Below are 18,098 nucleotides of genomic sequence, written 5' to 3'. Positions count from 1 at the left end.
CCGCTGAACACCACTAAAACAAAAGAAATAATCCTGGACTTCAGGAAGAACAGGGCTGACTCAGTCCCACTCTACATCCAAGGGAACTGTGTGGAAAGGGTCAGCTCCGTCAGGTTCCTGGGAGTGCAGCTCTCTGACAGCCTCTCCTGGAAAGAAAGCCCAGCAGCGACTCCACTTCCTGAGGATGCTCAGGAGGAACAATCTGGAGGAGAAGCTGCTGGTGTTGTTCTACAGAGCCACCATCGAGAGCATCCTGATGTACTGCATCACAGTGTGGTACGGGGGGTGCACAGCAGCAGACAGGAGAGCGCTGCAGACGGTGATCAAAACAGCTCAGAGGATCACTGGCTGCTCTCTGCCCAGCCTGGAAGACATTGCCAGCTCTCACTACCTCAGCTGAGCTGCCAGCAACTGCAAAGACACATCCCACCCCAGCAACCACCTGTTTGACCTACTACCCTCCGGCCGACGGTATAGGTCAATCAAAACTAGGACAGACTCAGGGACAGCTTTCTCCCCAGAGCGATCACTGCTCTGAACAAAAACAAATCACTCTAATCCGCACCTTCAAGTTTCTTGTGCAACATCTGTAAACCATGTCCAATATTCCCGTGCAATATGATTCCACAGTTGTATATAATTCTCATTTTACATTACTTAGTCCACATTTCATTTCACTTTATTTTATTTTACCTTATGTTTATATTAGTTGTACATATTCTCTGAATAATTTACTGTTAAATTTCACTCTCTTTTATTTGGCTAAAAATTACTCACACCACGGAAAGCACCTTTTTGGAGTTGCACTCAAATCTCATTGTAATGCAAATTACAATGACAAAAAAGGTGATTCTTCCTCTTCTTCCTCTACATCAGTGGTGGCCAAGTTCGGTCCTCGAGAGCCACATTCCTGACCGCTCCTTGCGACCATAGCCCTCCCAGTCCATGAGATATTGAAAGCCACATCCATGGCGGCAAGAGTCCAGGAGCCCGCGCGCGCACAGAAAACACTGGGACACCATCCACACACAAAACGGTAGGCAGGGGAATGGCTGGAGAGCACAAAGGGCTGGATCTGTCTGGTTTAATATGGCTGATGTAGAATGTTGGATGGATGCGCATGGACAGAGGAAGACTGAGACGAACAGACACAGGGTTAACAGTCTTTGAGATCATGGGAGATGGCGAGTCCAGAGCCAAACCTTCTGACCAGGTGCATACAGAGGCGCAGGAGTACGTCTTTGATCCACTGCTGATCTGTAGGCTTGAGATGAACCTAGCGGTTCTTGCCCCCTCCCAGGTTCGGTGGCAGTGGAGATTGAGGCTAAGTGCTGATGGGAAGGACAAGGTGGACTCTGAGGGAGGAAACAAAGAAGGTTGATGACCAAAAACAACATGAAATGGTGAGTATCCACTAGAAGCTGACGGTAGGTGGTTATGAGCAAGTTCAATCCATGATAACTGTGAAGACCATGTGGCTGGGTGTTGTGAGACAAGTATACATCTCTTTTCAAGTTCTTGGTTAAGTCTCTCAGATTGTCCATTGGCCTGTGGATGGTAGCCCGACATGAGACTGGCAGTGACCACTTGAAGACGGCAGAATTCCCTCCAGAAATGGGAGACAAACTGGGGATCCCGATCGGACACAATATCTTGAGGAAATCCATGAATTTTAAAGACATGAGTTAGCATTTCCTCTGCAGTTTCTTTAGCTGAAAGCAGTTTAGGTAAGGGAATAAAATGAACCATCTTTGACAACCAATCAACGGCCGTGAGTATAACAGTATTACCCTGAGAGGGCGGCAGACCAGTGACAACATCTACAGTAATGTGTGACCAGGGACGAGTGGGCACAGGCAACGGCAGTAGATGACCTGCAGGAGGACAGTTAGAGGATTTATGCATTGCACAGGTTTGACAAGCATTGATATATTCTGTAACATCTTTAGAGAAACCTGGCCACCAGAATCTTTGCTATAATATAAACATGGTCTACCTAATACCTGGATGGCAGGAGAAATGGCTGTCATTAACCCACCTGATCACATCCCCCCTGAAAGGAGCTGGAACAAACAATTTGTCTGCAGGACAACCCAGAGGAACAGGAGCGTCCCCTACAGTGGACCCGACCTTGGATTCAATGTCCCAGGTTAATGCTGAGATGAAGCACAATGCTGGTAGGATGGTGCCCAGATCGGATGGAGTGCAGCCCTGGTGAGATAACGCGTCCAGTTTCCCGTTTTTAGAGCCCGGCAGATAAGAGAGAACGAAATCAAAACAGCTGAAAGAGATAGCCGACTTAGCCTGATGAGCGTGTAGAGCTGGTCCAGTGTGCCGCGACCAGGACGAAAACCACACTGCTCCTCCTGAATCCGAGGTTCGACCATCGGTCAAATTCTCCTCTCCAGTACTTTGGAATAGACCTTACTGGGGAGGCTGAGGAGTGTGATCCTCCTATAGTTGGAACACACCCTCCGGTCCCCCTTCTCAAAACAGAGGGACCACCACCCCGGTCTGCCAATCCAGAGGCACTGTCCCCGATCGCCACGCGATGTTGCAGAGGCATGTCAGCCAAGACAGTCCCACAACATCCAGAGACTTAAGGTACTCAGGACAGATTTCATCCGCCCCAGGAGCCTTGCCACCGAGGAGCTTTCTAACCACCTCGGTGACTTTGGCCTGGGTAATGGATGAGTCTGCCTCTGAGTCCCCAGTCTCTGCTTCCTCTTCGGAAGACGTGACAATGGGATTGAGGAGATCCTCGAAGTACTCCTTCCACCGCCCGACAACATCCCGTCCTGGACAACTTCCAGTCGGTATCTCTCAACCTCCCGCACAAGCTCAGGCTCCTTCCCCCCTAGCGAGGTGACATTCCACGTCCCAACAGCCATGGGCTGTGAGCATGGACCGGGCCGCCGGGCCGCCCACCTTCGACCGCCACCCAATCCTCTCTGCACCCGACCCCCATGGCCCCCTCTGCAGGTGGTGAACCCACAGGAGGGCGGGCCCACGTTGCTCTTTCAGGCTGAGCCCGGCCGGGCCCCATGGGCCAAGGCCCGACCACCAGGCGCTCGCACGCGAGCTCCAACCCCAGGCCTGGCTCCAGGGTGGGAACCCAGCTCCGCCATACCGGGCAACGTCTTGGTCCTTGATTTTTTACTGGTCGTGGAGGTTCTGAACTGCCCTTAGTCTGACCCATCACCTAGGACCTGTTTGCCTTGGGAGACCCTACAGGGAGCACAAAGCCCCCGACAACATAGCTCCTAGGATCATCCGGGTACGCAAACTACCCCACCACGATAAGGTGGCAGCTAGAGGGGGAGCTTTCAGTACGTCATTGACTAAATTTTGAAAGACTGCGGGAGCATTGGTAAGACCAAAAGGCGTGACTAGATATTCGTAATGGCCAGAAGGGGTATGAAAAGCAGTTTTCCATTCATCACCCTGCTTTATTCTGACCAGATGGTAAACATTACGCAGATCTTGTTTAGTGATTTAATCCTTCTAATAGCTCAAATGCTGACAAAATGAGTATCAACGGATTGCGATTTTTGACAGTAATATCATTAAGCCCATGGTAATCTACTCCTGGCGAGGAAGCAGTGATTTGTTGTGATTTGGCATGAAATAAAAAAAAAAGAAAAAAGAAAAAAAAAAGAAATACTCCACACAGATTTATTGTAGAGTGCTATACTGTTTATATTTGTTCGGAATTTATGTCAATAAAGTTCTAGACATATTCAGTGACTGGAAATGTTAATGGGTCCATCCCCTCACCTGTCTCAAGAAAACTGGCAATAAAAGTGATTATTTGCAGTTATTATACCAAAGCATTCCATTCAACTCATCATCTTGGCTTTAATATTTGTAATTACTTTATATGAAGTTGTAAAAATGTGCTCTCAGTTTGACTTTAAGGAAGGTAATTGTAGAAAATTTGATTTTGTGTATTTTTGTAAAATGGTGGGGAATTCTCCTTTGGCTGACCTGGTAGAGTTTTGGTCTTCAGTTCAAGCAGTCTGGTGCTCAAATCCCAATGCCGTCCCGGCCACAAAAATAGGACCTCCGGTCACAAATGGCACAAATAAATTAATCTGTAACATTCAACATTTTTTTTTCTCTTCTCCCTCCCTCCTTATCTTTCCTGCTTCTGTGGCGTGTTGTCTGTGAGGCTGCCAGCTTTGCTCTTCTGGAAACAGCAAAAATGGATCTGTTAAAGTGGTCTCTGAACGCAATTGACACTATTTTTTCTACAAGACACTCGGGAACGGAGGACCCGACCTGTCCTGCCGGGACACATGTGATGGGTTACGTGATGGACAGTTGGAGGAAATGGCAGGTCATGTGCCTTTACACGCTGTCTGTGGAGGACGTCGAAGATGTGTATATATTTGGCATGGTGGTGACCGGGTTCCTGCTGTGTGGAGCGGGCATAGCGCTGGTTTACCGGAAAATTAAGAAAGTGGAAGCGGCAATAATTGGCCCGTCCAGGCTACCCCACATGATTGATTCGATTGAAAGAGCAGTGTCAGCTCAGTCGGCGGGTGTTAACCACACATTGGAAACCATCTCTGGTAGGATGGCTGCATTGGAAAACCGCACTGATCGTCAGTAATGACCACATCTCCTCTCCTAATTCAGATGTATTGGAAGCCACTCTGTCTCAGACTGTGGAATCTTTCAGGCGTCTACTAATCTGGATTTTCATTCGGCTTCCCAAAACACAGCTGCACTTCAAGGCCGCTGTGATAAAAACCTCCTGGAGAAGAACAACACTCATGCCTCACTCCCCTGGTCTTCCCCCGCCCTCAGCTTCTCCAGCTCTGACGTTGACTGTGGACAGTGGACTGTTCAGGGCTGGGCCCTTCTTCCCTCCAGAACGGACGAACAAGGCCGTTGATGGCGCCTAAAGGCAGCCTCCGGGTGTTCTGTCTGATAACTGGACTCTTACAAATCTCGGTCATCGTTTCTCCTCCTGTTGTTGTGTGTGATCATTGTTCATTGTGCTGATGGGTTTTTTCCTGCATTGCTGCTGTATTGAATCATGCAGCAGCAATGAATGTTTTTCTTTCCCAAGTATTACCTTGTGTGTGCTTTTTACATGTGTTCATGTACCGGGCCGGCTTATGTGTGTTGTTTGTGTGTGTCATCTGTCGTCATGAGGCCGGTCATGGTTTGCTCAGCCCTGCTGTTGACCTAAGGCAGGACATACATCTGGAGCTGGTCCCCGGGCGCCTAAAGGCGACCTCTGCTCCTAACTGGCAATTAGGATGGGTTAAATGCAGTAAACACATTTCATTGTGCAGGGAACATGTTCCTTTGTGCATATGACAATAAAATTCTTTTGAATCCTTTTGAATCCTTTGAATCCTACTGCATGTTCAATTACTTTAGAAGAGCTCTGTAAAAACTATGTATTTTGAGTGTCTGGAAATGAAGAAAAAATTAATGAACATACAAACGAAATGAATTCTGTATATTTATGTGTATATGACAATACATGCTAAGTAAATACATAGAACAGCCGACATTAACTACAATAATGATCATTCATTGATAAATTTCTCTTTAGCCTTTTCTATGCTGGATACTTTTCCTATACTATATAGGCCTACAATGTTAGGAGTTCTTACATTTTAAAGTAAGTTGCCTGTAAAAATAAGCTACCCCAAGTTACGAGAAGGTAAGTTTTATATGAATTGTATTCAGAGTATTTACTCCTACAGTGAGTACATTGTATTTTTTCATTGTATATTTTGCCTGTAGAAATAAGCTAAGCCACTCTTGGGCCAGCTCTGCTGGAAATGATTTATCTTTCTTTAATTTCTGGATCTTTTCCTAAATGTTTCAAATCTGCAGTGATTAAACCATTACTTAAGAATCCTAATCTTGACCCTAGTGTATTGAAAAACTATCGGCCGATATCAAATCTATCATTTTGCTTTAAAATTCTGGAAAAAAGTGGTTTCACGGTAGCTCGTGGCCTATCTTACTGAGAATAATTTCTTTGAGCCACTGCAGTCTGCTTTTAGAACATATCATTCCACAGAGATGGCTCTAACTAAAGTGGTGAATGATCTTCTGCTTGCAGTGGATTTGGACACCACTATGGTTCTTGTGCTGTTAGATCTCAGTGCTGCATTTGTTACTGTGGCTCATCATATTCTACTTGATAGGCTGGAAAATCATCCAGTCCGTGAACAATTTCTGCTTGAGGTTTCTGCCTCAGAGGGAGTTTTTCCTTACCACTGTTGCTCTGTGGGTTAGTAAGGTTAGACCTTACTTGTGTGAAGTATTTTGAGGCAACTTTATTGTGATTTGGTGCTATACAAAGTCTGTTAGAAAAGTATCTGACCTTTTTATTTTTTGCAAAAACCTGATAGATTTGAATCACATGTGCTCGCATGAGCCAACCTTGAACCTTCGTGTGCATGCGTGAATTTTTTTCACGCCTGTTGATAGCATCATTTTCTGGTAAGCAGCCTTTGTGTGAGGACGGGTGTTGTCTCTCGTCGGATTTTCATTACAAGGAAAATGGCGGAACGACTGGAGCAGCGCGACTGCATCAAATTTTGCCAGAAACTGGGCGACAGCCAGGTGGAAGCCATTCAGAAGAGTCAGACGGCTTTCGGTGACGATTCTATGGGCATCAACATGCTGAAACGACCAGATCATTCCAAAGTGAACGCTGTGGTGATGCGGGACCATCATGTGACTGTCCGAGAAATTGCAGAAGAGGTGGACATCAGCACTTTTTCGGTACATTCCACCGTGACAGAAGATTTGGCCATGAAAAGAGTGGCGGCGAAATTCTTTCCTGAAGCTTCTGACGGTGGAGCAAAAGCACCTCCGTGTTGAAGTCTCACAGGACATGCTGGACTCCGAAAAATGATGCCCACCTTTTCCATCATTCGGAAGATTCAGATGGCTTTCGGTGGCTTTTCAGTCGTGTGACTATCTGAGAAAATGTGGAAGAGGTGGGCATGTCACAGCATGTCTAAAGTATGTCAGGCTGAGGGACACCACATCTGACACTGTGATCAGCAGCACTGGAGCATCCCAGGGCACGGTGCTGGCCCCTCTTCTCTTCACCCTGTACACCTCTGACTTCTGCTACAACTCTGAGCTGTGTCACATCCAGAAATTCACAAATGGAATGTCAGGGATGGCAGAGAGGAGGAATACAGGACCCTAGTGAAGGACTTTGCTGCCTGGTGCGACACAAACCATTTGCTGCCTGGTGCCACACAAACTCAACACCTTGAAGACAAAGTAGCTTGTCATTGACTTTGGGAAGTCCAGACCAAGTCCGCAACCGGTTCTGATTGAGGGGGCTGAGCTGGAGGCTCTGGATTGCTACAGGAACCTCGGGCTGTGGCTGAACAGCAGATTGGATTGGACAGCCCACATCAACCACCTATACAGGATGAGACAGAGCAGGCTGGTTGCGGTTGTTTAACATCTGCAGGAAACTCCCGTGGTTGTTCTACCAGTCCGTAGTAGCCAATGCCCTCTCTTACACCATGGTGGGCGGGGGGGCAGCACATCTAAGAAGGACACATCCAGGCTGGACAAGCTGCTCAGGCGTGCGAGTTCTGTGGTTGGCATGAATCTGGACTCTGACGGTGGCAGAGAAGAGAACACTGGACAAACTGCTGGACATTATGGATGATGCTAGTCAGCCTCTCCACACTGTCATCAGCAACCAGGGGAGCCTATTCAGCCACAGACTGCTCCTTCGCAAGTGCAGGACCAACAGACTGAAAAACCCCTTTGTCCCTCAGGTCATCAGACTGTACAACTCGTCACTCAGGAAGAGGAGCAGTAACAGGAAGACAGAGGTCGGGAAGGAGACAGTAGTTGCCAGTAAACCTGTATTGATCAGTATGTCTGGTATTTATATTGTGCATTTATATTTATATTTGCAAACGTTTTGTTGTGTGGGCCACTGAAGAGGAGGTACTGCTGGCCCACCACCAGAAGGCGCCCTGCCTGAAGTGCGGGCTTCAGGCACGAGAGGGCGCTGCCGCCTCAGGAACAAGCCGTGGTGACAGCTGTCACCCATCATCCGTGACAGCTGTCACTAATCATCACATCTGGTATAAAAGCAGGAAGACACCTCCACCAAACTGCCGAGATATCATCTTCATCTGGAGGTAATACTCTCAGCCTTTTTGTGAGATTTATAAATCTGTTATTGTGAGTGTTTGCAGGAGAACCGGTCGTTTTTGCGGAGGCTGTGCAAGACGGCGCTCCTCTTCATCTGAGACCGCTGCAACGTGTTGAGTGAGAGGTGGAGGTGGCATTCCCACCATTGTTACTGGGTGTTCACACACCCACCCTTTGACTGTCTTTTGCTTTCTGCCAGCAGTACCAGATCTGACACGCCGGGAAGGTGGCCACCTGGGGACTCCGGGACTTGGCGGCTCCAGTATTCCTCGGGTTCAGGTGGCGGTGGAAATCGTGTGGTTCCGGTTCGTTTCCAGACGGGCGTCTCCTATCGTCGATCCTGCCCACACGACACCTTTATTAATTGACTGTTGCACATTCTGAATCTGCTGTGTTTGGTTGTGACATTCACAACAGTAAAGTGTTATAATTTGACTCCTTCCATTGTCCGTTCATTTACGCCCCCTGTTGTGGGTCCGTGTCACTACACTTTCCCAACACTTTTTCTCTTTTTATGCCGGCGCATATAGCATCCAAGTTATCTGTCTGCCCGTCCTTCCGTCTGTCTGTCCGTTCGTCTGTCTGTCTGTCCATCCGTCTGTCCGTCTGTCTGTCCGGCTGCAATTCGTTCGCCACAACGTAGTTCGGCACCTATTGCTCGCAGAAACTTCATATTTGGTGGGTACATGCCTTGGAGGAGTACTTTGCATGGGTTTGAAGACCAGTGACCTTGACCTACTTTTGAAGGTCACCAATGGTCGCAACTGTCATATCCTTTGCCGCAAAGTAACTCTGCACCCATTGCTCACAGAAACTTCATATTTGGTGGGTACATGCCTTGGAGGAGTACTTTGCATGGGTTTTGTTGGGGAAAGTGAATGCACAGACCCACGCCAGGGGGCGTAAATGAACGGTCAATAGATTTCCCAAATAAATACAATTTATTTTGCAAAAGTGCACAAATAACCAAATATGCTTTAGACATGTCAATCCAAAAATGATGACGCGTGGGCAGGCCCAAGGGTAGGAGACACCTATCCAGAGAAGAGTCGGGACCCATGAAGTTCCACCGCCAACAGAGACCTGCAACACACCGGGGCCACCAAGTCCTGAATCCCCAGGTGGCCACCGCTCCAGCTGTCAGATCCGGTACTGCTGGCAGGAGCAAACACAGGTTAATGGTGGGTGTGTGTACACCCAGCAAACAATCAGCAAAAACACAGTTCCTTCCTGATGGTAAATCCTCCACTCCCAGAGAGCAGGAAAACTGAGTACGTGCAGTGCCTAATGTAATACTTAGGAAATTGAGGAGTGGAAATGCCAGCTCCTCCAAACCTCCACAAAACCAGCTCCAAGCTGCAAGTATACACAAGGTTATGACTGCAAAGAGTTCAGAAGCAAAAACATGTGCATACGGCACAAAACGGCTGAGTTGGTTTACTTGTAAGGTAAGCTGATAACTCGGCAGAGTTATGGTGTCTCTCCCAGGCTTTTATGGAATGGTGTGATGAGGTGATGGATGACAGCTGACAGCTCAGGTGCTCCTGGTGATCCAACCAGGCCACTGCGCCCTCTGGTGCCTGAAACCCGCCAACAGGCAGGGCGCCCTCTGGTGGTGGGCCAGCAGTACCTCCTCTTCGGCGGCCCACACAACAGGTTTGAAGGCTGGTGACCTTGACGTACTTTTAAAAAATTACCAATAGTTGCATTTGTTCGAAGGCTACCGACTTTTTATGGTCACTGTTGGCCACATCCTCTAAATAATTATAATGTCAATCTCCAATTTTTCCACTGTGTATCCCAGTTTACATCAAACACATGAGGGTTTAACCAAATATCTACCCCATATATGTACATATTACTGCACTTTACATGGAAAATAGTTCTCCACGTGAGGCATTTTGTGACAAATGTCTCTAGTTTACTTTCACTTTTGATACTCTGTGTGCTTTTTACCCTGTGTCCTGCTATACAATGCTGCGGTAACCTTAATTTCCCAAGAGATCAATAAAATTCTATATAATCTAATTTAATCTATCCTAAAACAAAAACAAAGAGAAAATGTGTCAGATTATGGGGGGAAATTGGTGCGTACTATAGAATATAATCCCTTTTACAAAGCTAGATGCTACACAATCTCTCCTATGTACTCGGTCTTGCCACTTGTGTGGCATGCTGGTCACATATGCTGCATGCATGCCACACATAGGAGTGGAGAGCATATTCTATTCTATTCTATTCTCTGGTTTATTGCAGTCCAGCATTAGAGGTCTCCAATTGGTTCAAAATGCTGCTGCAAGAACTTTGACTAGAAGCAGAAAGTTTGACCACGTTACACAAATTTTGGCCTCCCTTGACTTCCTGTCTGTGTGGTGTAATTTAAGGGTTCTCTCTTAAATTGTTCATGGAGTGGCGCCTCCCTACCTATCTGAACTGATTGCACGCTATGTACAGCCTGTGCTCTGTGTTCCCATGGCACAGGACCACTTTGTGTCCCTAAGGTTGCGGAATGATGTACCTACAAAGATATTGTTGGCTCCATCGATCCTGTGAGATCATGGTTTCTGCACCAGAGGACGTCCATCAGGTTGTTCAGTTGCAGCATCTGGTGTGGCTGTACAGGCCAATGCAGGGCCAGCATGGTCTGCAACAGTTGCTGCAGGTGTAATCCATTGGTTGGGTGTCTGTGGTAGTGGGTGCTGGATGGAGTCTCTGGTGTTGGCGGAGCCTTCGCTCCCCGCCACCGGTCCTCTCTCCTCTCCTCCAATTCCCTAATGATGGCTCTGGTGGTGGGCCACCAGCCGGCATGATCTGCAGCTGCTGACTCCAGGTCCGCATGGTTGAAGCCACCTGCCTTCATGTCATGTTTGCAAACATCTTTAAAGTGAAGTGCTGGTAGTCCTATTCCTCTGGAGCCTGTGGCCAGCTCGCCGTACAGTACATCCCTTGGGATGTGGCTGTCTTCTATTCATCTAATATGTCCACGCCAGCACAGGCGTCTCTGGATCAGCATTGCAAACATACTGGGTCAGGAAATCAGAGTTGGTGACACGGTCTTGCCAGGTGATGCCAAGCAGTCTTCTGAGGCTGAGCATGTAGAGGGCATTCAGCCTGCATTCCTGGCAGGAGTAGAGTGTCCACGCTTCACTTCCATAAAGGAGAGTGCTCAGCACGCATTCCTGATGTTCCCTCATCTTGGTGTTGGTCATGGTGTTGTCTCAGACTCTCTTTGTCAGGTAGGCCATTGCTGTTGCTGCCTTGCCGATCCTCACGTTCAGCTTCCCATTGAGGGAGAGGTTGGTGGAGATGGTGGAGCCCAGGTAGGTGAATCGCTAAACCACTTCCAGGGTGTGGTCAGTGATGGAGATGCAGGGACCTCTGCTAGAATCCTGGCCCATGACCTGGATCTTCTTTAGGCTTATGGTAAGCTCAAACTTACTGCAGGTGTCCGCAAAGTGAGTGATCAGTCTCTGTAGTGCTTCCTTGGTGTGAGTGGTTAGGGCGGCATCATCTGCGAACAGCATCTCCCTGATGAGCACCTTTTGCACCATCATCTTTGCTCGGAGGCGTGCAAGGTTGAAGAGACCCCCATCACTCCTGGTGTGAAGGAAGATGCCATCCTTGGACTGTTGGAAGGTGTAGTGCAGCAGCAGAGAGAATACACCAAAGAGGGTCAGGACAAGGACACACCCCTGCTTCACACTGCTCATGATTGGAAGGGGTCAGAGGATGACCCATTTTACTGAACCATGCCGCTCATATAGTCATGAAAGGACATAATAATCCTCAGGAACTTGAGGGGACATCCAATCCAGTGCAGGAGGACAAGGAGCCCTTCTCAACAGACGAGGCTGAATGTCTTGGTCAGATTTATGAAGGCCATGAACAGGGGTCGTCTTTGCTCCCGGCACTTCTCCTGCAGCTGCCTCAGAGAGAATACCATGTTGATAGTCGACCTGGTGGCTCTGAAGCTGTACTGGGACTCTGGGTACACCCGCTCAGTGAGTAGCTGCAGTCTGTTGAGGACAATGTGGGCGAAGGCTTTGCCAACGCTGCTGAGAAGCGAGATGCTATGATAATTGTTACAGTTGCTGTGGTCTCCTTTCTTATACAGCATGATGATCTTGGCATCACGCATGTCCTGGTGTACTGTTCCTTCCTCCCAGCACTATAATAATAGCTCATGTAGGTGGTCCAGGAATGAGCTGTCCTTGCCAGCTTTGATAACCTCAGGTGGGGCTGTCACTGCCTGGACCCTTGCCACAGGTCAATGAGTTGATGGCCTAACAGAGCTCCTCTATGTTGAGGGAGTGTCCACCTCCTCCATGATGGGCAATGGGGTGGTCTCCTCGATGGCTTTGAGAGTGACAATATTCTCCCTGGAATACAACTCCTGGTAGTGTACCGCCCACCTCACCATCTGTCAGTTGCAGTCAATAAGGACTTGCCCAGAGGCAGACTTGAGGGGAGCAGTCTTGATGGCACTTGGTCCAAAAGCTTTCATCATGCCATCGCACATGGCACAGGTGCTATCACAGACAGTCGATGTCTGGAGGTCCTGAAACAGCTCTTACCAGTACTGACTGGTGCATCTCTGGGCTGTCTGCTGGGTGTTTCTCCAGGTGGCACGTAGAGCATTGAGAATCTTCTCTGGGGGCTCTCTCTTATACACGAGGAGAGCAGCTTGCTTGGGCTACATCTCAACAATTCCTGCCTCAAAAAAGTCCTCACTCCTCCTCTCTGTCTTTCCAAAAGTGTCTGGGGTGGCCTGGTACACAGCATCATGGATGTAGTTCCACCACGATGTGGCACTGTTGGTGGGGCAGTTCTCAGGGGCACTATCAATGGCTCTGGCAAAGTATGTGGGGATGGCTCCTCTACTTGGAGTGGGAGATTCATCTGGGGTGAAGATGCACTTTGCTGAGGTCCAGGGAATGGTCGGTGTCACAGTCAGCACTGTGGTAGCTGTGCGTGATGAGCACCTTTTTCACTAGGGATCTCCTGGTGATAGCAAAGTCCAGTTAGTGCCAGTGTCAGGCCCTGGGATGCCTCCAAGACACTCTGTGTTGTGGCTTGGTGGGGACAAAGGTGTTTGTGAGGCAAATGTTGAGGTAGTAGCAGAGCTAGCCACTGACTGTTCTTGTTGAGCTTACTGATGCCAAAGTATCTGATGCATTGAGTCCAGGAGCTGTGGTCTGCACCCACTCAGGAATTGAAGATGCCGTGCAGGAAGAGATGCTCCTTTTCAGGAATCTCTTGAATCCTGGCCTTGAGTTCCTCATACAATGCATCCTCAGCATCAGCTGTAGAGGAGAGTGTGGGGGCATAGCCGCTAAGGATGTTCACTGCTCTGGAGGAGGTTGTGATGAGAGGATTCATGCTGATCTCACAGTTGGTGGTTCGACAAAGGATATGAGCGAGTTTTGCACTACAATGTCAACACTATAGAGTCAATGCTCATCTGTCTCCTGTCCCTGCCAGAAGAATTTTCAATCCTTCTCCTTAAGGCTGCTATTGGAAGGAAGCCTTGTATCCTGTAGTGCAGCAATGTCAGTGTTGAGGCTCTTTAGCTTGCAGTCGATGACTGCTGTTTCCTGGCATCTTTTATTTCCTGGAGGTCATCAGAGAAGCCAGGACACATAGTTCTGATGTTCTCAGTTGCCAGCCTCAAGGCTGGTGACGTTGACGTCTTTCCTTTGTTGCTTGGTGCAGAAATTAAGAAGAAAAAGGTGTACCTAGCAAGGTAATCAAAGTGTGTACTGACCAACTGGCTGGAGTTTTCACCTGCATCTTTAACCTGTCTCTGTCGCAGGCCATCATTCCACTTTGCCTCAAATCTTCCACCATCTTCCCAGTCCCAAAGAAGTCAGCAGTGGAGAGCATAAATGACTACAGACCTATTGCACTTATGTCTGTGGTCATGAAGTGGTTTGAAAGACTGGTCTCTCAGCACATCAGGGCCTGTCTGCCTCCCACTCTGGACCCCCACCAATTTGTCTCTAGGGCAAATCGTTCCACAGAGGATGCTATCACCACAGCGCTCCACACCGTGCTGAGCCACCTGGAGTACCCGGGAGCTATGTGAGGATGCTCTTCCTGGACTTCAGCTCAGCCTTCAACCACATCATCCCGGGGATTCTGGTCCAGAAAATGACACATCTGGGCATCTCCACCCTCATTTGCCAGTGGATCAAAGACTTCCTCACGAACCACCCACAGTCCATGAAACTTGGCCCCCACCTTTCCTCCACCATCACACTCAGCACCGGTTCCCCTCAAGGCTGTGTATTGAGCCCCCTCCTGTTCACCATTTACACTCATGACTGCTCTCCAACCCATCTCTCAAACACCATCATAAAATTTACGGATGATACCACCGTGGTTGGGCTCATCTCACGGGGTAATGAGTCTCATTACAGAGACAAGGTCAACTGAATGACAGCATAGTGTTCAGCTAACAACCTGCCGCTGAACACCACAAAAACAAAAGAAATAATCCTGGACTTCAGGAAGGGCAGGCTGACCCGGCCCCGCTTTACATCCATGTGGACTGTGTGGAAAGGGTCAGCTGCACCAGGTTCCTGAGAGTGCAGCTCTCTGACAACCTCTCCTGGACTGCTAACACCACAGTGGTAGTGAAGAAAGCCCAGCAGCAACTCCACGTCCTGAGGGTGCTCAGGAGGAACAATCTAGAGGAGAAGCTGCTGGTGTTGTTCTACAGAGCGACCATCAAAAGCATACTGGCGTACTGCATTACAGCATGGTACAGGGGTGCTTAGCAGCAGACAGGAGAGCGCTGCAGAGGGTGATCAACATGGCCCAGAGGATCACTGGCTGCTGTCTGCCCAGCCTGGAGACACATCCCGCTCCAGCAACCACATGTTTTACCTACTACCCTCGGGCTAACGGTATAGGTCAACCAAAACTAGGACAAACAGACTCAGGGACAGCTTTTTCCCCGGAGCAATCACTTCACTGAACAATAACAAACCACATTAATTTGCACTTTTCAAAGTTTCTTGTGCAATATCTGTACCCTTGTGCAATATTTTCCCCTGCAATATCATTCCACAGTTGTACATAATTCTCGTTTTCTGTTTTATATCTTGTCCACATTTTATTTTTAGTTGTACATATATTTAAATAATTTATTTTGTTAATTTTTATTATCTTTTCATTTGGTTAATAATTACTCGCACCTCAGAAAAGCACCTTTTGGAGTTGCACTCAAATCTTGTTGCAATGTAAATTACAAGACAATAAAGCCTATTCTGATTCTGATTCTGCTGGTGAATAAATGCCTTAGGTGCAGTTATTTCCAGCCGACTGATTCTGCTCTCTGTCTGAGGCACTGACAACACCAATGACTGATCCTGGCCCTGCACCCCAGGGCACTGGACTGACTTCGGGTTGCCACGCCGGGCGTGGCATAAAACTAGGAAGGCTAGAAATGCTGTGTTGAAAATTCCTTGCTCTACTAAAAAGCACTTGGGAAAATTTTGAAGCAAATGTTAAATGTCTTAATTTTGTCCTCATTAAATAAACATTAATTAACAGCTAATCCTTTTGTCAATGCTTTGCTGTAACAATAGTATATAACAGCTTTATTCTGAATTTGCAAAACTGTACATTTCATCAACAGAATTAATTATACCTGAGGTTACCAGTGACTACAACTACAATGTGAACAAAAACAATTCATTGTTTTTGTGGTTAAAAGAAAAAAAATCAACAGCTGTGGCTGCCAGAATAATTCTGTAAAGAACACATTAAAAATACGAGGTCTGTTAGAAAAGTATCGGACCTTTTTATTTTTTGCAAAAACCTGATGGATTTGAATCACGCGTGCTTGCATGAGCCAACCTTGAACCTTCGTGCGCATGCGTGAATTTTTTCATGCCTGTCGATTGCATCATTTACTGGTAAGCAGCCTTTGTGTGCGGTTGTGTGTTGTGCGCTCAGCGGATTTTCATTGCAAGGAAAAAGACGGAATGACTGGAGCAGCGCTACTGCGTCAAATTTTGCCAGAAACTGGGCAACAGCCAGGTGGAAACCATTCGGAAGATTCAGACGGCTTTCGGTGACGATCCTATGGGAGTCACACAGATTAAGGAGCGGTACAACCGGTTTAAAGACGTCCGCACAAGGCTGGAGAGCGAGCCATGCTCCGGTCGGCCATCAACATGGTGAAATGACCAGATCATTTCCAAAGTGAGCGCTGTGGTCACAGGACATGCTGTGACATGCCCACCTCTTCCACACTTTCTCGGATAGTCACACGACTGAAAAGTCACCGAAAGCCGTGAAAAAATTCATGCATGCGCACGAAGGTTCAAGGTTGACATGATTCAAATCCATCAGGTTTTTGCAAAAAATAAAAAGGTCCGATACTTTTCTAACAGACCTTGTATGTAAAGACGTTTTGAGAAAATACTGAAAATTTATAGTATAAAGATACTGTAATTTACAAAACTTTACATTTTAAACACATAAATCCAACATCTTTTTTCTAAATTAACATTATCATGCTGTTGTTAAGTTAATTATTTCTGTAGAATTTAAAGGCAGTGTTTACTTGAATCCCATCCAAGGAAATTTTATTGAGCTGCCACTGTTTTGCTCAGGGCCACCACTGGAGGTTTACCATGGGATCTACATTATGGTGCAGTTTTTGTTGACACAACGTGAGCCTCGGGGAGCCTTGAATGTGTGATGGGTCACTTGGGAGGCTTATTATTTCTGCCACTGCATCGTCACACAATGGTAGCTACTCTGGAAATATCACGAATTGTGTCATGTTTTTATTGTACAAAGTATGTTAATGTAGCAAGGTGAAGTCCAGATTGAAAAAATGTTCCCGCTAGCTTGGCTAACAAGGAATTTCCCTTTGGCTGACCTGGTAGAGTTCTGGTCTTTAGTTTGAGCAGTCCGGGGTTCGATCCCACCGACGTCCCTGCCACGAAGGTCCTATGGTCACATTAATATGAGCAATTCTGACATTATCACGTGTGTTTAGAATTGAGTAGAGTATAGTGTAACACCCGCTGTTCAATCTGACCAACCAGTTTTGAAGAGGTGGACAAATGTACAGACCCAGAAAGTTACAAATCACAAGTTTTTATTTCCAAAGTTAAAAAATGTTTGTTCACAAGTCCATTAAAACAGAGAGTCGTGTGCTCAACTAAGGTGCTGATTGTTATTTGAGGGAGAAGCAAATGGAGGAGGTAGGGTCTGCCTATTATTTGGCAGGGCTGCGCAGCAGGTAACCACGGCCCAATGTCCCGGGGTTTTCCTCCTCCTGGGCGATGCCCAGAAACTCCATTCAGCACCTGGCCTGACCTGACCTCAGGTGAACACAGCAAAACAGAGAGTGGGGTGTTGCTTCCTGCTCCTTATAAAGGGTGTGTTCTCAGGACTAATTGTGCTCACCTGTGTCGCTCCACAAACACACCCGTCCTGCTCCAGAGACACACCCACCGCAAACCCCACAAACACTGCAAACACTGCAAACCATACACTGCACAAACACAAACAAGGTCTACCAGGTCATGCCCGTATATAGAGGGGGTTCAGGGGGTTCAACCGACCCCCCCCCCCCCCCCGAGAATTCTGCTGATTTTTTTCTGATCTGGATATCAACGTTATGTATTTTCTTTTCATTGATAATAAGCAACAAGCACTAACTGTTACACAGCTATTATCACACACCCTCAAGTTTCAATTTCCTCTGCCAGAGTAATCCCTTAAGTGATGAAAGGGGAAACTGCTAGATAAACTTTTCCCATGGGGGTTGAGAATTTTTGCTCCCTGGTCCCTATCCTCCGCTGATATCAAACAGATTAGTAGGCTTGTAAATACCCATGTTGACATACAATTACACTTGTCTGGTTTGTAAAAACATGTTTGTATGTATAAGCTGAGAAATAAAG

Source organism: Thalassophryne amazonica, chromosome 2 (assembly GCF_902500255.1).
Source record: "Thalassophryne amazonica chromosome 2, fThaAma1.1, whole genome shotgun sequence".
Classification (NCBI taxonomy): domain Eukaryota; kingdom Metazoa; phylum Chordata; class Actinopteri; order Batrachoidiformes; family Batrachoididae; genus Thalassophryne; species Thalassophryne amazonica.
This window is presented reverse-complemented; position numbering follows the sequence as displayed.